Source organism: Hoplias malabaricus, chromosome 7, assembly GCF_029633855.1.
Source record: "Hoplias malabaricus isolate fHopMal1 chromosome 7, fHopMal1.hap1, whole genome shotgun sequence".
NCBI lineage: Eukaryota > Metazoa > Chordata > Actinopteri > Characiformes > Erythrinidae > Hoplias > Hoplias malabaricus.
This window is the reverse complement of record NC_089806.1, coordinates 29902844-29912036: the sequence shown is the minus strand read 5'-3', so window position 1 is coordinate 29912036 and position 9193 is coordinate 29902844. Positions and strand designations below refer to the sequence as shown.

Below are 9193 nucleotides of genomic sequence, written 5' to 3'. Positions count from 1 at the left end.
ATGGCATATTACTGTCACTTGTAAGAAACATAAAATATAATTTTTAGTTTAATAATTAACAATATATAATTGGTATGAACTACCCAGTGGCATCTTTCATTTTGCGCTTCAACACAGTGTTTTATGGTAGTAGTGGGCATGCTGGGGAGCCTGCTTCTGGCAGCTCCTGCTTCTGGAATACTGTATTCACTAACACTAACAAACCTGGCCACTGTAATTTTTTTTTATTAAAATAATTATATATATATACATACATTTGTACTGTTTTTATTTACATTTTTTAAATAAAAAATCATACTGATAAAATTGAAAGTTGTCTGTGCTCCTTTAAAATCTGATTTATACAGGGAATGACATACAGTGGAACATCTACTAACGAACGCCTATACTTACGAACTTTCCAAGATACGAACCGGGCATTTGAATATTTTTTGCCTACACCAACGAATCATGACTGTAGAACAAAACCGAGCCTCCCCCGAGCCCGCGGCTGGAAATGGCCACTGACTCCAATAGGCGAGTCTCCCAGCGCCCCCAGACTGGAGTGAGCTTTTAAGAATACCACATTGTAGCTTTAGCAATTTAGCATTAGTGTAAATAGCAGACATCGAAATTCGTGCTAAGTCAAGCCGTATCTACGCTTCGTCTCCCCACATTCACTCCTCTACTCTCCGTTATTCCCCCCACCCCCACCTCCCGTCATACAGCCAGTGCCTGTGTTACTCCTCCAGCCAGTCGTCACGTCTTCGATATGTAACCACTTAAAACTTTATTTCTTTTTTATTACTGTCACCATTGTATTTCTCTTTTATTTTTACTAATGCTACATGTGTTTTTTTACTAATTTGAGAGTGTTGTAAACATATATCAGTGCAAAAAGGGTGAGTTTCGGGGTGGGGGCTGGAACGCATTAATTGCTTTTCCATAATTTAAAATGGGGAAAATTTACTCGAGAAACTAACTTTTCCACTTACGAACCGGGTCACGGAACGGATTAAGTTCGTAAGTACAGGTTCAACTGTATTTTACTGTAGTAACCTAATCACAAAATACTGTATTTCATTTTTTTTTAAACAAGTGGTCTTAAAATGACACTATAATTTTCAACATAACATTTGTAGCTAAATGGTTTCTATCACTTGAATGTAGTATTATGACATTAAGTACATATATTGAATAATTGTATTTAATGTGAAAAAGTCCACTTACTGTAGTCTGCGTGCTGTGCTCCGTTACACTGCTAAAGATGAGACGTTGATCTGGATTTTCAAACATGATTTTATAAACAAAAAATGAATCCTCCCTCACGATTGGCTGGCAGTATATTTTACATAAAAACGTAGGCAGCAGAAGTCATAACAATGCCACTTTGTTTTGTATTTCTGTTCGAAATTTCCAGTGATTCGTTCCATTTGATTCAAGCCACTGAGGTGACTGGATCAGATATCTCTTTCTTATTTGAGACTAATTGCGAAAAACTTCATCATCGAGAATCTTCATCTTCAAAACTCTTCATCATCGAGATTCTTCATCTTCACGACTCTTCTCATCAACTCTTCATCTTCGAGACCGCGGATTCTACAATCAAATTTCGACTTCATTTCTTCCAGTGAAGTAAATTTTGTCTTCATATTTCCATACTGCTCCGTCTATTACTTCTATTACTTTTGTTTATGACACTTATGGGTTATTAACTTGGTTTAAAAGCTCCGTATATCTCCTTTTGTTCTTAGCCAGATAACTATTGGTGGGAACAACTTGTAATTTTTCAGTTATAAGTCAATGTCCAATTAAAACCTGAGAAAGAGCAGTTTGGTTCATATATTATATTATTGGTTATATATATTTCTACAAATCCGTTATTGGGAAATGGCGGCAGATTAGCGACGAAGGTCTTGTCCTAAACCGCGCTCGTTCGTATGTTACTGGACGCGCCTTTATTAGCGGTGTAGTGTGCATGTTTACTGAAGTACTATGCAGTTTGGGACACGGCCTTTCGTCCCGGACCGGCCGCCATTTCATTGCTAGCATGCGAAATAAACTGAGCATCATAGTCTTGCGCGTGTAAGTGTATTTCAATAAATGTATTACACAGTCCTCCGACAGAAGTTGGATTTAGTGCAGACAGTGAAAAGTGACAACGAAAAAAGCAAGGCTCTAAAGCCCGACTCGGCTCCATTTGATGTGACCGGAGAGTCGTTCATTAATCAATTCTTTAATTCAGAAAAGAACCGATTCTTCTTTAATAAACGTCGCACATACTCGCTGTAGGAAATGCATGTGACTGCTGACAGAGTGTAGTTTACGGAATCAGATTTTTGCCAACAAGAATCGCACAAAAATCATCTCAAACATAAAACTTATAGCTTGAAAAGTAAATATCCAGCTCTTACGTTTGTGCTCCATGACTTTTGCAAGTGAGCTCTGAGTTCTGCGCGTGCTGTCTCAGTTTTGTGCGCGAGTGCTTCGAGTTCTGTCCGTGCTCTCCGTATTGAATCTATTGCACATTTTCTTTTCAATATTTTATTTCATATGTGCATTTTGTGTTACATGAACTCGGGAAAAAAAGAGCAACATAACAATAAGGAGTTTGAGAGATGTTCCTGTTCCTTTAATGAATGCAAATTGAATAAAGTTGTATTTAACTTCCGTAAAGTCCATTGTCATTTTCGCATTTTGTGAAGGAATCATTATCAGCGATCAGCAATAATTATAATAATAGGTATTATTAATATTAATAAGCAATAACAGGTGAAGTGACAATGTAAAATGTTGTAATAGTATGTAGTTTAAGCAAAACATGGCTATATGTTTAAATATTAGGAAAGGGGAAATTCTATGAGCGCTATATAGCAACGTTCATTTGAGTGATACTCGGCACATGCGGAGTCCCAAAGCCGAATAACACACGTTTGCTGCAGTTGAGTCGTGAACAACGTCATTGCCCTGACTTGTCACTCAAAAACTCATTAGCCAATGGGAAGGCACCCTTCAGAAAATCCGCCCACGCGAGAGGTTTGTGCAAAAAATGCCAAGTATGTCTCGCTGCAGCCTGTAAGAAGGCGGGGTTGGACATCCAACTCCTCCGACATCCAACTCCGCCCACATCCAGCCACGCCTTCTAATACTGACGTGTTCAATAAGCACTGTGTGGCACTTGAACGCAGACATGTTTAGCGACACTGAGTAGCACATTAAATACGCATATAACGTCTTTTATTAATTATTACACTGTTCAGGTGCTTTTTTGTTTTTCCGCTGAGGGTATCTGTTAAAAACATTACCTGATTTATATCTGATTTGATTTAACTTTTGTCGTTGTTGTCAGTGCTTGGCAGACTATTATTGTGAATGGTAGAGTGAACGGAGGATATCCTTCAGGATTCATTCAAATACTGTTCTCCATTCAGTTAATATCTTGTCCCAAAAATCGTTAATTTTATTATTCGTAATGGTCATACTCAGCCACAACGAGTGGTAATGTTATGCCAACTATGACATGATGGATTGTTATGTAGTGTATGTAGTGCACAGCTGACTGCAAAACAATAATAAAATCCAGTGCTATTAAGTGTACAGTGCCTTGAAAATATAAGCATCGCTGCCTGGTCATGAACATCTTCTCATTTTAAGAACGCACAGATTTCCATAGGTGATGCTGTTTGTCTGCATACAATTTATTAGAAGCTTATACAATTTTCATATGTTTTTAAACGTCTGTGTTTTGCGTTTCAGACAAATAAGTATTCACAAATATTAGAGGTACCACTTATTTCATAAATGACTAATAATTACTGCCTGTGAGTAATTAGAGATGTCTAAGGGTAATTAGCCAGGCTGTGAAATAAAAGTAAAGACTAAAGAGATAATGATTCTAATGACAATATTCCAAATGTCCGAGTGAAGAAAATGCTGCAGTAAAATATATAACACATGTTTAGAAGTCCAGTCGTGCAGGATTGGTTTCAATAAGAAGAAAGAGAAACACATTACACAACTTAGCACTCCATTTACAACTCCCTACAGTCGCGGTCGCTTGAAATATAGTCAAATAGAATCTCCTTATTGGCATTGGCATGTAGAACTCTAAAATGTGGTGAAGTCACGGGTGTGGAGTCTGTATTAAAGACAAGGAAAAACTGGCACAGTAGTTTTATTATTTTATTTTCAAGTCTTAACAACATTTTATATATATATCTATATATATATAAACACACACACACAAATCTTCATAAACTTGTTTGTTGTGGACAACAAATAATAAACAGAAGCATACTTGTTCTCTTATTTTACTTCCTTATCTTGTCTGTCTTTTGATGTTCTTTGTACTCTGTATCGTAATGCATGCACAATGCTTTGATTCCTTGAAAAATGCTGTATAATTAATATATATTTATATTATTATTATTATTATATTATTATTATTATTATTATTATCAAAGCCAGCAACACTGCATTTGACTGCAAAATTTCAACAAAATCTTCTGATCATAAAACATTTATTTGTCAACTTTTTTGCAACCACTGGCAAAAGAAACAATTCTCAAACTTCATACGCAGTTCACAAACCCAGTAAACAGTCTTTATACGTCTCTCTACGGCACAGGCAGCGCTCCAGTCCATACACTGTGTGAAACTGTTTGTTTCACAAAACAAAGGCTTCTCCACGATCTGGATTCCTAAGAGTGCTATGGCCAAAAGCAATGGCTGTTGGCTGTAGAAGACTATTTGTAATGACTGTTCTAAGGAGAAGCCTCTCGCTGCAGCCTGTAGGAAGGCGGAGTTGGACATCCAACCCCGCCCACATCCAACCCCGCCCTCTCACCACGTCAGAAGCCACGCCCGTGCCCAGTGACTTTTCTATGTCCCAAATAGTGCTCTAGTCACTAATAGTACACTATTTTAAGGTAGTGTCCGAAATCGTTCCCTACCCTCGTGAATTCGAACACAGCTCATGCTCGCGCCCTAAAAACTCTCAAACAGAACGTTTTTACGGAAAAAGTAACAGCGCACGTTATGTCGGTGAGTAAAAACATTTAGTTTGTAAGTATAATTACAAACGAGCTTTGGCTCGTTGTTGTCAGTGTTTTTGCTAGATACACGAACACGTTATAAATACGTTATTTCAGTATGTACCAGTAGGGTCATAGATAAATACACGAATATTCAACTGCGGCATGCGTGTCGTATGTGGTTGATTTAGCCAAATAATTAACAGAGTTACTGATATTTAATTACACACAGAAAAAACTTGCTTATAATATTGCCTCCGTGTAAGTAACAAGACTTTTGACTTAAAGAAAAGCTCACAAATGTAGTTACAATGAACATGAATATCACAGATAAACTGTAATCTCCTTTAATGTTTTATTGTTTTATTTTTTCAGCGTCCACGTTCAGGCCACTTTTGACCCTTCAATGTTCAGTGTTCTCAGCTGTATCTATGGTATGTTTCAGTATGCACTCTACATGGCCCTTGGTTGGCCTTTTGACTTCAGTCAGGTGATTACTTCAGGTTAGGACTTTTTTGAGGATATTCCAGTAAGGCTTTAAACTGCATTCTGAACTTTGTCATTTTTCTGTTAGAGTGACATCCCACAGCTCCGTAGGTGGTGGTGCCGATTACTTTTAGGGAGCATGTGACCTGCAGGGTTTATACACCTGTTACTAAATAACAAACAAAAATATTTACACACACATGCAGCTTTCTCTTTAGACACATTGTACATTGTACTGTGATGTTTTGCATTTTGGAGAGAGCACTTGTTAAAGTCATTGTATTGAGTTATTTACATTGGTTTTGTTTCATTGGTAAATTGCAAACAACGTAATGTTTGTAAATGTAGCTGACAAACCGAATTTTCAGTTAACTTACATCATTTAAATTCCAACTGTATTTTAGAACGGTGAGCTCTAATGAACAAGGAAAGGCCAGTAAACAGAAGAAGGGAAAGACTGAGGAGCGTTCAAGGTCTGATGGTTTATTTGAATTTATAAGGACACATGTCAGTGTGTAACCAGTGTGACTTAAAAGCAGTTATTTACAGCATCTGATGAGCTCAAATTAGACATGGTCCATTGTTAAATAGTATTTATATTAATTTCAGTCTGGATTTCACCTTGTTTTTTTCTGTTAACAGTAAAGGAGACAGAATGTTTACCGTCTCCATTGAGCAGGTGTTTGTGTCTGTTCTTGAAGATGAACTGGGGATTTCAACTTTCATTTTGCTTAATGTGCAATAGTCTTCACAAATGAGAAAACTGGGGTTTGTTTTAATATATTAATTGGGATGTAGGTTCTGTGGTAAATTTATATTTAGCTTTTTTGTTTCACTAAATTTAAATAAACTGTAAAACAGTATCTGCACTCTTCTATAACGTCTTTAACAGATGCCCCTCACGGTCCTGGAGCAGATTCTATTAGAGGTCGTCCTGGAATAGGGTGACCACGCTTTTTTAAAGCTCTCACTGGTGTGTCGCCTCTTCCAGGACACTGTTGGAAGACAATCATTCCGGGCCCAAGCACATTTTCAGTGGCTTGACAGTAAGTATAAAGTGCATTATTGTATTTCAGTAAACTTTATTTTAAGATGTTTGTATTCCTTATAAGAAGAGGTGGTAATCTGATTATTAATTCTCTAATTCGACACGTACAGCTGTTGTGACTTGGAAACTCTACAGCACAGAATACAAACAACAGTTTCACACAGTGTATGGACTGGAGCGCTGCCTGTGCCGTAGAGAGACGTATAAAGACTGTTTACTGGGTTTGTGAACTGCGTATGAAGTTTGAGAATTGTTTCTTTTGCCAGTGGTTGCAAAAAAGTTGACAAATAAATGTTTTATGATCAGAAGATTTTGTTGAAATTTTGCAGTCAAATGCAGTGTTGCTGGCTTTGATAATAATAATAATAATAATAATATAATAATAATAATAATATAAATATATATTAATTATACAGCATTTTTCAAGGAATCAAAGCATTGTGCATGCATTACGATACAGAGTACAAAGAACATCAAAAGACAGACAAGATAAGGAAGTAAAATAAGAGAACAAGTATGCTTCTGTTTATTATTTGTTGTCCACAACAAACAAGTTTATGAAGATTTGTGTGTGTGTGTGTATATATATATAGATATATATATAAAATGTTGTTAAGACTTGAAAATAAAATAATAAAACTACTGTGCCAGTTTTTCCTTGTCTTTAATACAGACTCCACACCCGTGACTTCACCACATTTTAGAGTTCTACATGCCAATGCCAATAAGGAGATTCTATTTGACTATATTTCAAGCGACCGCGACTGTAGGGAGTTGTAAATGGAGTGCTAAGTTGTGTAATGTGTTTCTCTTTCTTCTTATTGAAACCAATCCTGCACGACTGGACTTCTAAACATGTGTTATATATTTTACTGCAGCATTTTCTTCACTCGGACATTTGGAATATTGTCATTAGAATCATTATCTCTTTAGTCTTTACTTTTATTTCACAGCCTGGCTAATTACCCTTAGACATCTCTAATTACTCACAGGCAGTAATTATTAGTCATTTATGAAATAAGTGGTACCTCTAATATTTGTGAATACTTATTTGTCTGAAACGCAAAACACAGACGTTTAAAAACATATGAAAATTGTATAAGCTTCTAATAAATTGTATGCAGACAAACAGCATCACCTATGGAAATCTGTGCGTTCTTAAAATGAGAAGATGTTCATGACCAGGCAGCGATGCTTATATTTTCAAGGCACTGTACACTTAATAGCACTGGATTTTATTATTGTTTTGCAGTCAGCTGTGCACTACATACACTACATAACAATCCATCATGTCATAGTTGGCATAACATTACCACTCGTTGTGGCTGAGTATGACCATTACGAATAATAAAATTAACGATTTTTGGGACAAGATATTAACTGAATGGAGAACAGTATTTGAATGAATCCTGAAGGATATCCTCCGTTCACTCTACCATTCACAATAATAGTCTGCCAAGCACTGACAACAACGACAAAAGTTAAATCAAATCAGATATAAATCAGGTAATGTTTTTAACAGATACCCTCAGCGGAAAAACAAAAAAGCACCTGAACAGTGTAATAATTAATAAAAGACGTTATATGCGTATTTAATGTGCTACTCAGTGTCGCTAAACATGTCTGCGTTCAAGTGCCACACAGTGCTTATTGAACACGTCAGTATTAGAAGGCGTGGCTGGATGTGGGCGGAGTTGGATGTCGGAGGAGTTGGATGTCCAACCCCGCCTTCTTACAGGCTGCAGCGAGACATACTTGCATACTTGTGGCAGTCTCCATTCCAAGTATTAACTAAGCGCACAAGATCGGGATTCCTAAGAGTGCTATGGCCAAAAGCAATGGCTGTTGGCTGTAGAAGACTATTTGTAATGACTGTTCTAAGAGTAACTCTTGTTACAGAGCTGCTTGTAAACTAAAAAGCCTCACAACTCAAAATAAATGACTGGCTGTACAGTGTTTTTTGTTTGTTTGTTTTTTTATTTGTTTGTTTATTTTTTATTCATTTATTGTTTATTTGTTTATTTTTTTAAAGTTTTGATCTCCTCTTGTGTTTAAATGACTGTAGCCACAATCTTCACAATCGGAGCCTTAAGCTTAAAAGCTTACAGCGCCTAGTGTTCCCTGGCAGTCTCCATTCCAAGTACTAACTAAGCGCACACGATCGGGATTCCTAAGAGTGCTATGGCCAAAAGCAATGGCTGTTGGCTGTAGAAGACTATTTGTAATGACTGTTCTAAGAGTAACTCTTGTTACAGAGCTGCTTGTAAACTAAAAAGCCTCACAACTCAAAATAAATGACTGGCTGTACAGTGTTTTTTGTTTGTTTGTTTTTTTATTTGTTTGTTTATTTTTTATTCATTTATTGTTTATTTGTTTATTTTTTTTAAAGTTTTGATCTCCTCTTGTGTTTAAATGACTGTAGCCACAATCTTCACAATCGGAGCCTTAAGCTTAAAAGCTTACAGCGCCTAGTGTTCCCTGGCAGTCTCCATTCCAAGTACTAACTAAGCGCACACGATCGGGATTCCTAAGAGTGCTATGGCCAAAAGCAATGGCTGTTGGCTGTAGAAGACTATTTGTAATGACTGTTCTAAGAGTAACTCTTGTTACAGAGCTGCTTGTAAACTAAAAAGCCTCACAACTCAAA

The 9193-nt window shown here is 36.7% G+C and overlaps 1 long non-coding RNA gene across 2 annotated transcripts; it reads left to right on the top strand.

Annotated features, from left to right (window-relative positions):
* Positions 1-1553: 1553 nt before the first annotated feature.
* On the top strand, positions 1554-7118 carry LOC136702648 (uncharacterized). Of its 2 annotated transcripts, none has more exons than XR_010803942.1 (4): positions 1554-1614; positions 5388-5446; positions 5903-6544; positions 6657-7118. It is a non-coding gene; the product is annotated as an uncharacterized lncRNA (long non-coding RNA). The 2 variants fall into 2 exon arrangements; XR_010803941.1 differs by lacking the exon at positions 1554-1614 and adding an exon at positions 4883-5022.
* Positions 7119-9193: the final 2075 nt, after the last annotated feature.